Here is a 17,145-nt window from a genome sequence, read left to right on the forward strand (position 1 = left end):
TATAACAGAGGTTATACAGGAGATTAACAAGTCATGTAGATACGAGAGTTTACTGCCTCCCACGATTATCTCCCTTAAATCCAGGATACTCACTTGGGATCCATGGCTCCATAACTCCAACTATACCCCCTGAATAACCAAGACGTTCCTGCACTAAGAGTGAAGACAGTAGGATACGCCTAGTGGACATAGGTCTCTCTGACTCGGATAGACTGAGTTAGGGTTCATCCCAAACCCCTTCTCTCCTCCCCTTTCTTTCCTCCCCCCCATTTTCCCTCAATGTTACGGTCTATTTGTTACAGACCTCACCAGATATGCAATTTCTACTTGTATACTATTGTCTTAAGAGCAAGCCTACTGCGTAGGCACCTAATGTTATACTTTGAAATATTGCGAAGTATGGCTCATTTTGCCAATTTACAAAAATGCCAATAAAAATGATTCCTTCTAGAAATGCTTTAGGTGGAAGTAGGGCTGCACGATATATAAAAAAAATAATCGAATCGTGATAATCTCCAAATGCGATATGGCGATTTGGCTGACCCGAAAATGCTGCGATTTTATATGAAGGGGCCCCGCGCACATGTCTTTGTGTGTAAAGTATTTTACTACTGTCTGAAACAAGCTCTCTCCTATTGATAAAATGGCCAGCCTCTGCACTCACTTTCACTATGAATGCACTGCAGCGAGCTGGCCGGCCGGCGCGCGACTGACGTCACTTAGTCACGCTCCTGCTTCCTGAATTAAGTGGGAGGAGCATAACTAAGTGACGTCAGTCACGCGCCGGCCGGCCCGCTTGCTACTGTGCATTCATAGTGAAAGTGAGTACAGAGGCTGGCCATTTTATCAATAGGAGAGAGATTGTTTCAGACAGTAGTAAAATACTTTACACACAAAGCCAGTTATGTGCGCAGTTTAGGACACATGAGGGGACACATAGGGCCATGAGGGGGACCAGCATAAGATGCTATATGTGTGTCTTATGCTGGCCCCCCCTCATGGCCCTATGTGTCATAGCACACATCCCCTATAACAGTGCCATCCACAGGTCCCCCATAAGTGTCCTCCACAGGTCCCCCATAAGTGTCCTCCACAGGTCCCCCATAAGTGTCCTCCACAGGTCCCCCACATAACAGCGTCCTCCACAGGTCCCCCACATAACAGTGTCCTCCACAGGTCCCCCACATAACAGCGTCCTCCACAGGTCCCCCACATAACAGCGTCCTCCACAGATCCCCCACATAACAGCGTCCTCCACAGATCCCCCACATAACAGCGTCCTCCACAGATCCCCCACATAACAGCGTCCTCCACAGATCCCCCACATAACAGCGCCCTCCACAGATCCCCCACATAACAGCGCCCTCCACAGATCCCCCACATAACAGCGCCCTCCACAGATCCCCCACATAACAGCGCCCTCCACAGATCCCCCACATAACAGCGCCCTCCACAGATCCCCCACATAACAGCGCCCTCCACAGATCCCCCACATAACAGCGTCCTCCACAGATCCCCCACATAACAGCGTCCTCCACCGATCCCCCACATAACAGCGTCCTCCACCGATCCCCCACATAACAGCGTCCTCCACTGATCCCCCATAACTACGTTTGTCATACCCAGCCGCGTCAGCGGCTCATATGGGAAAATCCAAGCAAATAGCACAATTCCCTTAAAATATTGCATATCGTTATCGCAATTTTTAGGGCCCTAATCGCAATCACACAAAATTCCCATATCGTGCAGCCCTAGGTGGAAGTATACTGTTTCAAGATCAAGTTTATAGATGTGTTCTGTTTTGCTTCTTAGAATGGTGAATTTGTGACAACAGTTACTAAAGGTCCTTTTAGATGGGCCAATTATCAGGCAAATTATTGGGGTGAGCATTTGTATAAATGCTCGTTCACGATATTCTGCCTGTGTAAAAGGTGCCACAAATCCCTGGTAAGTACGGCCAGCCCAACTAACGCAGTAAATACCGCACATACCCCATACTGTCAGTAGTTGTAATAACCTCCCACCTCAGGGATCACAGAAGGGCCAACCCATTTTCTCACCAGTGTCACAGTAGGACTAGCAGTTGTTACAGCAAGGACTCTGTTTCCCCCCTCGGTGTACAGACAGGCTACCATAATGTTTTCCTTCCTTTCTACCTTCAGATGCTGGGTTCAGTAGCCCAGGGTGCTGGCTCCTTTGTGAGGGTGGGGACAGAGCAACTATCCCAGAACTAATTGAGAAGCATGAATGCATACTGATAGCATAATGTAGTGGTACTCCATATTTCAATATCCTGGAGCTTTCCCCCATGTTTGAAGCCAAGTTTACACATTGAATGCCACCCATGGCCAGCATGTAGTTCTCAAATAGCAGTAGCAGCTGATAGGCTTCCAGGTCATCAATCAGGGTTCTCATGTACTGTAGCAAGCAGAAATTGTCATGACAGTGTGGGTCAAATGGAGAATAAAAGGAAAAGGTCTCCAGTCAGACTTTGAGTCTCTAGATGTGACTGTTGTGTATTCTGCCACACAAGTGTGGTATTCTCTTGTATAGTCTGCAGGGTGATAATCTGGTATTTGACCATTATGTGGTCACTTTATGGCAGTATTATTGAACAAGGTTTTTGTTTAATGGTAGCATTCACCTGTCTGTGATTTTCATTAGGTGTTTGTGTACCTCTTTTAGGCTGAGGCTACACGTGATCTTGGCTGTGACACGTGACTAAAGAACGCTGTTTAGCAGTGCAGCCTCACAAGTGAATCGGGTCGCAGCACACAACAAAAGAGTGCAAAAGTCATATTTGAAGCCAGAATTCTGGAGTAAAGAAATGATAAATCCGAGCTGAAGTGTTTTGGGATATAACCCCCTTTATCAAGTCAGTGAGAGGATAACAAGCACCAATGTGGTGTGTGTATGTGTGTATATATATATATATATATATATATATATAAATATACACTGCTCAAAAAAATAAAGGGAACACAAAAATAACACATCCTAGATCTGAATTAATTAAATATTCTTCTGAAATACTTTGTTCTTTACATAGTTGAATGTGCTGACAACAAAATCACACAAAAATAAAAAAATGGAAATCAAATTTTTCAACCCATGGAGGTCTGGATTTGGAGTCCCACTCAAAATTAAAGTGGAAAAACACACTACAGGCTGATCCAACTTTGATGTAATGTTGATCAAGGTATGGTGGCTCACTCTGTATGCGGCTATGGAAATGGGTGCTGCTAAGTCTGTTATGACTCACCCAGTCATAAATGGAATAACGTATGAGAGTATATAGAAAGACTGAGCACTCACCAGCTGGACCAATTGAAGACCAAGAACAAGTGTATATATTATATAACAATATAATTTATTAATAGAATATTTATAAATAGCCCTAAAACTATAATGCAATAAAACAATGGCAATAAGAAATCAGAGTAATAACTGAAGGACACTATTGAATATATAATATGCACCTATAATGCAGTGAAATAGACAATGCTAAAAAAGTAAAAAGGGCAAATATATAACCAAATATAAAACCAGGTGTATAGGTGGTTAGAATATTCGATGGATATTCGATAGTTGTTCGATAAACCACTAATAGATCCAGTAGAGAAATACGCCAGGTATAATGTCCGATAATTAAAGCGGATAAATGTCCCTGTGTTTGAAAGATTCAGTTCGCTTATACAGGATAAGAACAAATGAGCATATAGTCAATGGACAAAATACACCTGTTATTAGCCGTCTGATGTAAGTGTAGCCGTGGCGTCCCACAAAGCTCGCTATGTCAGATTAGGCAATACCTGGGTCTAATCGCTTGCTTAAAGTGATTCGGATGATCATGTAGCTCTCAGCATGAGAGATCTCCTGGTAGTATTCACCAAAGCTGCAAGCCTGGACCTGGTCAGTGGTTAACAAGGTGTTTTCCTCTGTATTAACAAGAAGTCGTTGCTCCGGCAAAGTTAAAGTCCAATTGTCGGGATGTTGGGGTCTCGTAAATGTTCATCAGCTGATGTCCGAGGTATGCAGAAACCAAACGCGTTTCGGGGTCCTTTCCTGGCCCCACACTCGCATTGATGTGCCATCCTGGATAAGCTGCACTACCTGAGCCACTTGTGTGGGTTGTAGACTCCGTCTCATGCTACCACTAGAGTGAAAGCACCGCCAGCATTCAAAAGTGACCAAAACATCAGCCAGGAAGCATAGGAACTGAGAAGTGGTCTGTGGTCACCACCTGCAGAACCACACCTTTATTGGGGGTGTCTTGCTAATTGCCTATAATTTCCACCTGTTGTCTATCCCATTTGCACAACAGCATGTGAAATTGATTGTCACTCAGTGTTGCTTCCTAAGTGGACAGTTTGATTTCACAGAAGTGTGATTGACTTGGAGTTACATTGTGTTGTTTAAGTGTTCCCTTTATTTTTTTGAGCAGTGTGTGTGTGTATATATATATATATATATATATATATATATAACACACCAAAATGACAAAGACCGGGCTACAATATGCAATCAAGGGTAAATGCATAAAAATCAATATTAAGAAAAAACATTAACTAGGTCCATTAAATTGTTCTGTACTGTATAGTATTTCACTCATGATGTAATAAGTAGCTAATTAACATATCTTCACAAGCAGGATAGCTTCTCTGAGTTATTGCACTGCAGGCACGCCCCTTCAACTGGAACCAATAGAGAATAAGTAGATCCAATGAGAGGAAAAGCCAGTCAAAGATAAATGGTGACATCTCTAGTTACTAGGCAGATTTTGTAACCTGGGCTTTCCCTAAAATCAGCCAGTTTAAATCTAGTGTATATGCATTTAGCCGAAAGGGACCTTTACAAGGGCTGAGAATCCCGCAGATAATTGCTAACGAGTATTCATAAAAAAAACTTGGCGATTATCTGGTGCTGTAAATGTACCGCCAATGAACGAGAACGCTCTTTCATCGGGTAATGGATCACGCGTGCGGTCACAATTATCGTTTGCCTGCAGCAGATGGTGCTGTTTAAACACGATCTGCTGCTGGCAAACAATGAGTCTGTATGGCAAGAGAGTTGACATTAGTGATCGCTTCTCACTATACATGTAATAGCAGCGAGCTTCTCCACCAACGAGCAGGTGATTGTCGGGAAGGAACGCTTCCTTCCTGACAATCTTCTGCTGTATTGTCTCATAAAATAGTGAGAGAGAATGACATCACTAGTTGCTAGGCAGATAATTAGAAACCCACTAAAGCCAGCCAATGTCAAGATAGTAAGTAGGAGCCTACTAGATATTATTGGAAGGCCATTATCAAATAGCATGTTTACAGCCTCTAAATTGGGAATGTATCAGTTAAAGGGGTTGTCCGAGTTATGAAAAAAAAAAAAATATAGCACTGAAAATCTGATGGGCAGCAATATATAACTAAGCTAAGCTAGTTTTATGCAAAAAAAAATATATATATATTTCCTCATTTCCCTGGTTCTTTTCTGGCCCTTTGTTTACTTGCAATAAAAACAACCTCTGCCCCTCCCCCTGCTCTGCTAAGGGAGTGAATACAAGAGCTGCCCTGAGTGACATGTCTGCCTGCTGGGAGACTCAGCAACATGTTGTATGTGTAGGACTACAAGTCCCAGCTTTATAATGACACTGCTAAGGGAGTGAATACAAGTGCTGCCCTGAGTGACATGTCTGCCTGCTGGGAGACTCAGCAGCATGTTGTATGTGTAGGACTACAAGTCCCAGCTGTATAATGACACTGCTAAGGGATTGAATACAAGAGCTGCCCTGAGTGACATGTCTGCCTGCTGGGAGACTCAGCAGCATGTTGTATGTGTAGGACTACAAGTCCCAGCTGTATAATGACACTGCTAAGGGAGTGAATACAAGTGCTGCCCTGAGTGACATGTCTGCCTGCTGGGATACTCTGCAGCATGTTGTATGTGTAGGACTACAAGTCCCAGCTGTTTAATGACACTGCTAAGGGAGTGAATACAAGAGCTGCCCTGAGTGACATGTCTGCCTGCTGGGAGACTCTGCAGCATGTTGTATGTGTAGAACTACAAGTCCCAGATGTATAATGACACTGCTAAGGGAGTGAATACAAGAGCTGCCCTGAGTGACATGTCTGCCTGCTGGGAGACTCTGCAGCATGTTGTATGTGTAGGACTACAAGTCCCAGCTGTTTAATGACACTGCTAAGGGAGTGAATACAAGAGCTGCCCTGAGTGACATGTCTGCCTGCTGGGAGACTCTGCAGCATGTTGTATGTGTAGGACTACAAGTCCCAGCTGTACAATGAACTGCTAAGGGAGTGAATACAAGAGCTGCCCTGAGTGACATGTCTGCCTGCTGGGAGACTCTGCAGCATGTTGTATGTGTAGGACTACAAGTCCCAGATGTATAATGACACTGCTAAGGGAGTGAATACAAGAGCTGCCCTGAGTGACATGTCTGCCTGCTGGGAGACTCTGCAGCATGTTGTATGTGTAGGACTACAAGTCCCAGCTGTATAATGACACTGCTAAGGGAGTGAATACAAGTGCTGCCCTGAGTGACATGTCTGCCTGCTGGGAGACTCAGCAGCATGTTGTATGTGTAGGACTACAAGTCCCAGCTGTATAATGACACTGCTAAGGGAGTGAATACAAGTGCTGCCCTGAGTGACATGTCTGCCTGCTGGGAGACTCAGCAGCATGTTGTATGTGTAGGACTACAAGTCCCAGCTGTATAATGACACTGCTAATACACACAGGATCTTCCCCCTACCTTCTTGTGCAATGCTCTCTCTAGTCCTTCAGCTCCTGTGCCCAGAATGTCACTGCTGCAGATACCCAGTGTATGCAGCTGAAGGGGTTAAGAATCCTAGGAGAGAGGCAGTGAAGGGGGGCGTGGCCAGCACAGTGACGTCTCGTTTACAGGCTTGTAAACGACCTTTATCAGAGCAGGGAGAGAAGCTGACATCACAGGTCATGTGACCCTCAGTGAAATCTGAGAAACCAGCCACCAGAGATAAAGTGAGTTAGGGTCCATTCACACATCCGTGTGTGTTTTGGGGATCCACGGATCCGCAAAACACGGACAGTGGCAATGTGCGTTCCGCATTTTGCGGACCGCACATTGCCGGCACTAAGAGAATATGCCTATTCTTGTCCACTATTGCGGAAAAGAATAGGACATGTTCTATTATTTTCAGGATCGGAATTGCAATTGCAATTCCGTTCTGCAAAATGCGGAATGGAATTGCGGATGTGTGAATGGAGCCTTAATTGGAAAGCCTAGTTATATTTGCCTAGTTAGGAACATAGAACAAAAAAATAACTCAGACAACTCCTTTAAAGGTCCCTTTACACAGGACGATGTACAAGTAGATAGGAAGGAAGCGTTCCTTCCCAACAATCTGCTGATCGTTAGCGGAGGAGACTGCTGCTATTACATGCACCAATCTCCTCCAACTCCCCCAGAGTATGGGGAGGAATGATCGCTAATTCCATCACTCTTCCATATACAGACTCATTGTTTCCAGACAGCAGATTGTGTACATATAGCGCCATCTGCAATCGGAAACGAGGATTTTTGTGCTGCACTAACAATCCAATTACCTGATGAACGAGCACACAGCAGATGGCGTTTTCACTCGTTCAGCAGGTAATCGCAGTACATTTACACCACCAGATCATTACTAACAAGCATTACTATTAGCAATGATCTTTCAATTCTTGCCCCTTGTAATGGGCCCTTAACATACAGTATTTTTCAATAAAAAGTATACACCATACATATCTATGTATGTTGTCTAATTATATATGGCCATCAGAACAAAAGACCGCCTTGGCAGTATATAGACAAAATGTGGAAGTATAAATTGTACGTAAAGTTAGAACACCTTCCCATATAATAAAATATAACTTTTAATAATATCTTAAAAACATATGCTCACATAATTATATATGGCACAAACAAGTGGCGATGGTAGCGTTGTGATGTGGGGGAGCTTATCATCTGCAGGGCCTGTAAAGCTGCTCAGGATCGAAGGAAAGATGGATGCAGTTAATACAGGGCTCTTGAGAAAAAACCTGCTTCAGTCTCCCAGGCTTTTGAGACTGGGGTGGTCCTAAACATACTGCTAAAGCTACACTGAAGTGGTATAAGAGAAACCTTTAAAGGGGTTTTCCAGGATTTTGATACTGATGACCTATCCCCTGGATAGGTCATCAGTATCTAATCAGTGGGGGTCCAACACCCAGGCCCCCCTCTGATCAACTGTTTGAGAAGGCATTGGCATTGTTCACAGTTCAGACCCATTCTCTTCAATACCAAGCACAGCCGCTATACAATGTATGGCGCTGTGCTTGGTAAGCACAGAGAAGGCTGCAGCACTCACAGAAGCATTAGTGCCTTCTGAAACAGCTCCCGGTTGTTGGACCCTCACTGCTCAGATACTGATCACCTATCCTGAGGATAGGTCATCAGAATCAAAATCCCAGAAAGCGCCTTTAAATGTCTTGCAGTGGTCTACTCAAACCCAAGAACTCTGGTTGGGAATCTGTGGCATGACGTAAAAAGGGTTGTCCAAGACTGAATAACCCCCCTCCTTCCCCCAACGCCTGGGCTGGCAACACGGAGCATACTTACCTGGTCCCCCAACGCTGGTTTCCTCCCGGATCTCTCTACAGCAGTCTTTACATCTTCCCTGCCTGCAGAAAACAACATCTATCGACAAGAGGGGGGATGGTGCAGCCCTTGTTGAAAGTTGTCATGTTTTGTTCCTGTTCAGTGCCACTTCTGTGACTGATTATAGAGTATTTTTTTTTAGGGCTCATTCAGACTGCCGTATGCTGTCCGTAAAAATGTGGATCAGTTTTTTTGCAGATTAGATGCTGTCCCATTCAGTTCTATGGGACCCTTTTCTTCCATTGCACGGCTCAGCAAAAAAATGAAACCTGTCCTATACTTGTCAGTGAAAATCAGGACATGGCCCTATTATAGTCTATGGATCAGGAAAAAAATGGAATGTAGACAGCATACGGCCGTCTGAATAAGCCCTAAAGCCGAATGCACACGGCCGTGAGCGGTCCGTGGTAACATGGCCTGGATTCCTGCTGACAGCAGGAGCGCACGGCGTCATTGGTTGCTATGACGCCGTACGCTTCATGCCGCCGCTGCACTACAGTAATACACTCATATGATCTATACAAGTGTATTAGTGTAGTACAGCGGCGGCATGAAGCGCACGGCGTCATAGCAACCAATGACGCCGTGCGCTCCTGCTGTCAGCAGGAATCCAGGCCGTGTTACCACGGACCGCTCACGGCCGTGTGCATTCGGCCTAAGACTGAGTTTTCAGCTTTTAACCATTAGAATTATTTTTAAAAAGAAATTATTTGTGTGTTATCCTATAACACAAATGCATCAGCTATTTGAACGGTCTGTCACTTTAGGAGGAAAACATGGGCATTGATCTACTACCCAGTTATGGGTTACTCAATATGCTCAGGCATGCTATCGCCATTGCTGAATACTTATTGAATTGACCCTTTCAGCACTTTTCTGGGGATTTGTAGGTTATATCCATATGAGATGTACATATTTTTCACGAGAAAAGGCCAGCTATGGATTTTGCTGTGTCTCATGTCTGCCCTGTCACTACACAAGCCATGCTTTTCTTTCAAATTTCTTTTTATTGAGTAATACACTGCCTGTCCAAAAGAAAGTCGCCACCTGGATTTAACTAAGCCAATAGTTATGAGCCTCCTATTGGATAATTACTGCATGGGCGATTATCTTTCAGCTGGCAACAAGTTATTTAACCCTGTTGTAGAAATATAAATAGTTGTAATCAGCTCTCATCAAAGTTTGTGTAAGGAAAAAGGTAAATCCCTTTTCCCTCAGTCGCAGTCAGAGACGGACCCAGGGACTACCATCTTGATTGAAATTCTGAGCAACTCCTGCTCCTCCCTGCTCAGCCTGTACCTTTTTTTTACTCGTAAAAGGGGCTGGCCCAAGACAAGGATACAGGAAGTGATAACATGCAGGAAGTGATGACATATCAAAGGACAGGAAGGGGCAATCAATGTGGCCGGGCAGACAATGCACACACCCCATCCCTGTATAAGGAAGGATGAGTCATGTCCATTGTCTGATCAGCCAGGTGGCCGCCCACCCCCCATCACTGTCAGCATGGACCTCATTCAATACTGCTCAAAGGTGATCAGTATCTAATAAAGATCATTCTACTGGTTCTTATAGGTTTGAGATCATCTGCGAGACATTGCTACGGCTATTGTCAGTATACGGTACGAGTATACAGACAAGGCAGATATGCATGTCTTAAAAGCAGATATGTATCCAGAAAGGGATAGCGAAGCCGCAGCAGAGGTATAATATGTATCTCTCGTTATGCAGACTTAACTTCTCTAATGTGTATAGACATTTGAAGGGAAGAAGCCCAGTGCATTGCACTTAGTGCTCACAAACCAGCAAACGCCCCCCTACACACTGAGAACATGTCTCCAAGCCCATGAGAAGGTTTTCATACTGACTGCTTTACCACTGGTCCCCATTCAGCCAAAGTACCCTCTGCTAGAGTGTTCTCTGGCTAAATCCGACACAGGGAGACAGATGACAATCTATAAAAACACACACACATCCTAAAGTAAAATGTCCGCATAATAAAGTTTCCACAACAACCCCAACTAGTCAAATGAGTTGATTCTCATTTCTTAAACAACCATGTCGAAAGACACATCTCGTGGTCATGGAAAAGATGTTAGTCTGTTTGAGAAGGGTCAAATCATTGGCATGCATCAAGCAGAGAAAACATCTAAGGAGATTGCAGAAACTACTAAAATTGGAATAAGAACTGTCTAACGCATTATTAAAAACTGGAAGGATAGTGGGGATCCATCGTATTCGAGGAAGAAATGTGGCGGGGAAAAAATTCTAAAAGATCGTGATCGGTGATCTCAAACGTTTGGTGAAATCAAATCGAAGAAAAACAACAGTAGAACAGTAGAACTATGTTTAATAGTGAAAGTAAGAGCATTTCCACATGCACAATGTGAAGGGAACTCAAGGGATTGGGACTGAACAGCTGTGTAGCCGTAAGAAAACAACTAATCAGTGAGGCAAACCAGAAACAAAGGCTTCAATTTGCTAGGGAGCATAAAGATTGGACTCTGGAGCAATGGAAGAAGGTCATGTGGTCTGATGAGTCCAGATTTACCCTGTTCCAGAGTGATGGGCGCATCAGGGTAAGAAGAGAGGCAGATGAAGTGATGCACCCATCATGCCTAGTGCCTACTGTACAAGCCTGTGGGGGCAGTGCTATGATCTGGGGTTGCTGCAATTAGTCAGGTCTAGGTCAGCCGACTACCTGAACATACTGAATGACCAGGTTATTCCATCAATGGATATTTTTCTTCCCTGATGGCACAGGCATATTCCAAGATGACAATGCCAGGATTCATCGGGCTCAAATTGTGAAAGAGTGGTTCAGGGAGCATGAGACATCATTTTCACACATGGATTGGCCACCACAGAGTCCAGACCTTAACCCCATTGAGAAGAGAATCTTTGGGATGTGCTGGAGAAGGCTTTGCGCAGCAGTCAGACTCTACCATCATCAATGCAAGATCTTGGTGAAAAATTAATGCAACACTGGATGGAAATAAATCTTGTGACATTGCAGAAGCTTATCGAAACAATGCCACAGCGAATGCGTGCCGTAATCAAAGCTTAAGGCGGTCCAACAAAATATTATAGTGTGTGACCTTTTTTTTTGGTGGCGACTTTTTTTTTGGACAGGCAGTGTATAAAGAATAACACAGTCTGAACTCAGTACGCAGTACCAATGGTTGGTACGAAGTATTAACACACAGTGCAAGGCAAGTGGATATCATACATGACATATTAAACGATTTCCAAGTATTAGGATGTCTATACAAAGTGCCATATCTAAATAATCATTAGTAATACAGATAGACTGAGAGATTGGGTACATATTGACATAAGTAAGAAATATAAAAAAAAAAACTAAGAGGTAATAAAGGGTGAGTAGGTTTGGGCTGGTTGAAGGGGATCGTGGGGAAGGGGGGGAGGTGGGGGTAGGCTTTCTGACCTCCGTCAGAACTGCATATCTAGAGTGATTAGATAGCCAAGTTAACTTCGCTTTTTGTTCTTGACAATGTGACTTAATGTAGTAGGAATCAGCTTGCACTACGTATGTGTTGTCTTTGTGGTCTGGTTTAGTAAGAATGCATGTTTTTAGGGCTACTTTAATAGGGAACTCCCTGCCTGTAAATTCTCCATGGGTTCCACATCTTCAGGAATTTGCTATGTGTTCTATCTTGCCAACTCCTCCATCCTGTATATTTGGTCTACTTTGTCTCTCCACTGCTCAATAGTGGGAGGCTCTACATTGAGCCACTTTGATGGTATTAAAAGTCTCGCTGCTTGAATCAGTTGAGTGATCAGATCTCTCTTGGAAGGCTGCCAAGTCAGTGTGGGTAGCCAAAGAAGGACAGATTCTGGGGGTAAGGACTAGAGGAGCAGTTCAGTATGTTATTAATGGATTGTTGGATCTCTGACCAAAAGGTGTTTATCTTAGGGCAATACCGGAAGATATGGCTCAACTTCCCCTCACCTCCAGCATTTGTCTGAGTTTTGTAGGACTCTTACGTATAACTGTTTAGGGGTTTTGTACCAGTGTGTTAATACTTTTCTGAATGTTCCTGTACTCGGGTGCATCTAGAGAACCCATGTGAGTGGGAATGAACCCGCATTATGTCAGTTTCAGAGAATTCTTTACCCAATTCCATCTTCCAGTGTTGTATGTAATTGGGTGTGATTTTCTTTTTGGGGGCTAACAGGTATATGTATAAGTGTGAGATCAATTTCCTCGGGAGGATCTCTTTATCCATAAATTTCTCAAAACAAGACCTCTCCTTATCCACCCCTACTTGTTTTTAGAGCAAAGTCCTAGCCGACTTAAGTTCTAAAGCATCCAAAAAATTACTGTGCCTAGGAATTAGTGGGACAGTGAGTTGATCCCCCTCGGCTTCTGGCGATTCCCCAAGAAATCTCTCCACTGTATACTCTCTAAGTTTGTTCAACACCGGGGCAGTATCTTTTACTCCTGGTCTTACAAATAAAGGAATGAGGTCCGCTGGCATATTCAGTGAGGGCTTGCTGAGGAGGTTATACTCCTCATTCAGGGTTCTAAATACTGACACTATTCCCTTCAAAAGAGGATTATCATCTAATAGCGTGGTTGTTAAGCCCCATAGGCCCGCTCTCTGTTCTCGTGTAAGGTGTATCTGTTCCAGTTCGTTACCCAGGGCTCCATACGCAGGGATTTGAATTTGGAGGCATCTCTATAATATGTAATAGCATCTGGAAGACCAAATCCTCCATGCTCCTTTCTCATAATTAATCTATGGTGTGCCACTCTAGGTCTCTTCCCATTCCAAAGGAAATTGGAAAAGGTGCTTCTCACTTGGGAAAAACAAGCTGGGTAGGAAAATTGGGAGCATTTGGAGAACATACAATAATTTGGGCATAATGAAAGTTTTTATAACCTTTTTCCTACCCATCCATGATACATAGGGGATTCTTAGGGATTTTAAGTGTGTTTTTAAGTAAGGGGACATAATTTAGCTGGAAAAGAATGCCAAGCTGGGAGGGGATTTTGACCCCCAGGTAAGTGATATGGGATTGTAGCCACTTGAATGGTGTGGAGGTCTTCAGGGATGACAAACCACCGCTTGGGAAGCAGAGATATTCATCTCTTCAGTTTTAGAATGGTTAACTTTGAAATTAGATAACCTCCCATATTGTTCAAATAACTCAAGCAGATGCAGGAAGGCCTCGACAGGGTTTGTTACCATTATGAGAAGGTCATCAGCAAAGGCTATATTTGTGTAGCTAGATTTGTTATTTTTGACTTTAACCCCCTGAATTTTTGGGTGCTCTCTGATGGCCTGGAGAAGAGTTTCCATGACGAGGGTATAAAGGGAGGGGGACAAGGGGCACCCTTGCCTCGCGCCATTTTTAATAGGAAAGGGATCAGATAATATCCTGTTTACTCTGACCCTGGCGCTCGGTTTGCTGTATAAGGACATAATTGCTCACTGAAACTGTTCTGGTATGCCATATCGCAGTAATGCCTTCTGTAGAAAGTCCCAATTAACCCTGTCAAAGGCCTTCTCCGCATCGATACCTAAGAGCACTAGTGACTGGCCCGTCTTCCTAGCCGCTTGGATTGTTGTAATGAGTCTACAGGAGTTTTGGTTCTCCTCCCCGTCTGGGACAAATTAAGAAGCGAGATGTGTCTATAGCTTCCGCATTGTTGGGGATCCTTTCCATCCTTTGGGAGTATGGTGACTGTTTATGGAGACGCGATCCTGCCATAAGGGACCCGCACCAATTTGTGATTTGTGGGAGAAAATCTGCTAGGAATGCCCTATAATAACCCACCGGGAAACGGTCAGGGCTATGGCTTTTCTCTAATTGCATTGAATTTATAACCTTTTTAACTTCTTCCTCTGTGGCTGGTTTCATAAGCTTCTCTACTTCCACTTCTGTCAGACAGGGAAACTGTAGTTTACTTAAGAATTTATCCAATTCTTCTGTTGGATAGGCCTCAGATAATTTCCCGGATTCCCTAAGCCCATATAAGCCCTGATAAAACTCACGGAACACCCCCGCAATATCCTTTTGTTTTTGACACTATTTTACCTCTATTCGTTTTAACAGTGATGAACGTGGAGTCTTTCTTTTGTTTTATGAGCTGAGACATAAGTTTGGTGCCCTTGTCCCCGTGAGCATAGAAGCGGAATTTAGAATATTGATACACTTTTCATTGCAAGCATTGAGATGGTCTTTTAGCTTGTATAGCTTTGGATCTTTTATGAAGAGAATCTATAGTTGCTATCTGAGAGAGCAGGGAGTTTATTAACTTTTGCCTATCCTTTTTGACTCTGCTCCCCAAGGCTATTAATTCCCCCCTTATTACTGCTTTATGTGTTTCCCAGACTGTTTCCCACGAGCCATGCTTTTCTGCACCCACAATTATATCCTCAAGAATCAAGGTGCATCCTCAGGAATGGTTAAACATGGTTACAAATGCTGTACGCACTTGATATTGTGTGAAAGCATAATGTGCAGCACTGATTAATGGCTCTAAGCAGCCACTGATATGACAGGGCATATAAAGGGAAGGTCCTGGATTAATAAAAATAATAATCTTTATATAGCACCAACATATTCTGCAGCGCTTTACAATTCAGGGGGAACATGTACTGTACAAACAAAGCGGACACTATGGAATGAAAAGTCAACAATTCAGACAATAGGAGTGAGGGCTCTGCTCGCGAGAGCTTACAATCTGAGGGGATAGGGGTGATATATGAGGCATAAGTGCTTGTACTATACCATGGTCCAGTTGTCTTTTATATAGTATAGGGAAGTACATATAAAGCTGCCTGAGCTGACACCAGTCAATAGAAACATTAAGTGCATTGGAGATCAAGTATCAGGGTTATGATAGGATGAGGGGTACAGGTTCTAGGGGATAATATAGAAGGGGGCAGAAAAGGGTTACATTAGGGATTGGCATAGGCCTGCCTAAAGACATGTTTTTAGGGCATGCTGTCGAAGACAACCCAAAGACAGCAGGCATGCTGCCTAGAAGTTATGGTCGTTTCACTCGCTGAGAGAAATATATTTAAGAAAGTAGAAACTGAAATTCAGTTTTAGAAATATTTAGATTCAGAAATAAAGAGGACATGCTGTTAGAGACAATGGACAGACCATCACTGCTATTCTGTAGTAGTGCAAGGGTAATATCAAGGGATGAGGTATATAATTGGTATCATTGGTATAGAAATAGTATTGAAAGTCAAATCTGCTCATGGTTTGTCCAATTAGGGCAGTGTACCGAGAACATAAGACGACGAAGGACTGAATCCTGAGGAAATGAAATGTTGAAAGAGCGGTAGGAAGAAAACCAGAATAGAGCAGTAGCCTTGAGGCTAATAGAATGGAGCATACTGAGTAGGAGATGGTGGTTTAGTGTGTTAAATGCTGCAGAGAGATCCAGGAGAATCAGTAGGAAGTAGTTACCATTAGATTTAGCCAGGAGGAGATAATTGGAGACTTTAGTAAGGGCAGTTTCTGTGAAGAGTGCAGAGCCAGATTGTAATGGGTCAAGAAGAGAGTTAGCTGAGAGAAAGTGGTTTAGACCAATAGGAGGTATGCGGGAATAGGATCACTGAGGCAGGGAGTAAGGTGAGAAAAATAGAGGAGCCTGGAGAGGTCTTTCTGTTACAGGGTCAAATGATGAGTGGGACGGAAGGGGATTGATCAATGGTGCTGGGGGACTGAGGGATTTTCTGCTGGATGTTGTCAATTTTGTTTCTAAAGTAGGTGGCCAGGTCTTTGGCAGTGAGATATTTTTCAGGTGCCTGCACTTTAGGATTGAGTGGAAAGTGTCAGAGGGATTTAGGATTATTGGACAGTGAGGAGATGAGAGTAGTGACATTGTTTGGCAAAGTGAAGGGCAGAGCACGTTAGGTGCTCCTAGGATGTTTGAGACGTGTGCCAAGGCTTCCGCCATCTTTGTCGAATGAGTCTAATGGTAGGGGCAGCTACTTCCTCCAGGATGAATTATAAAGTTGTTGTTGAACTGTTTGGCTGCCAAATCAGGACAGGAGAGGGCAGAGATTGGAGACAGTGATGACTAGAAAATCCAATAGGAGCTGACTCTTAATGCCACCCTTGATCAAAATTACTGTTACTGTGAACAGTTAAACAAGTTGAAGAAATGATCTCCAAAAGGCATAAAGTTAAAGATGATACACACTTTTCAGCATGGTAAGGAACATCAGTGTATTATTTTGGTTTTGTACACTTTTAGACTGAAAAAAAAAAAGGGGAAAGGAGTACAGTGCAAATGTAAAGGAACCCAAGGAGATTTGAGTGCTCAGATAACTTTGATGTATCAGACCTTAAAGGGGTTGTCTCATCATAAACAATGGGGGCATATCGCTAGGTGCAGGTCCCACACCTATATCGCGAACGGAGCCCCGCACTGTGGTGGCAGGAGGACTCCAGTCCGGCCACCACCAAGCCGGCTCCCCATAGAAGTG

Source organism: Bufo bufo, chromosome 6 (genome assembly GCF_905171765.1).
Source record: "Bufo bufo chromosome 6, aBufBuf1.1, whole genome shotgun sequence".
In the NCBI taxonomy this organism is placed as follows: Eukaryota; Metazoa; Chordata; class Amphibia; order Anura; family Bufonidae; genus Bufo; species Bufo bufo.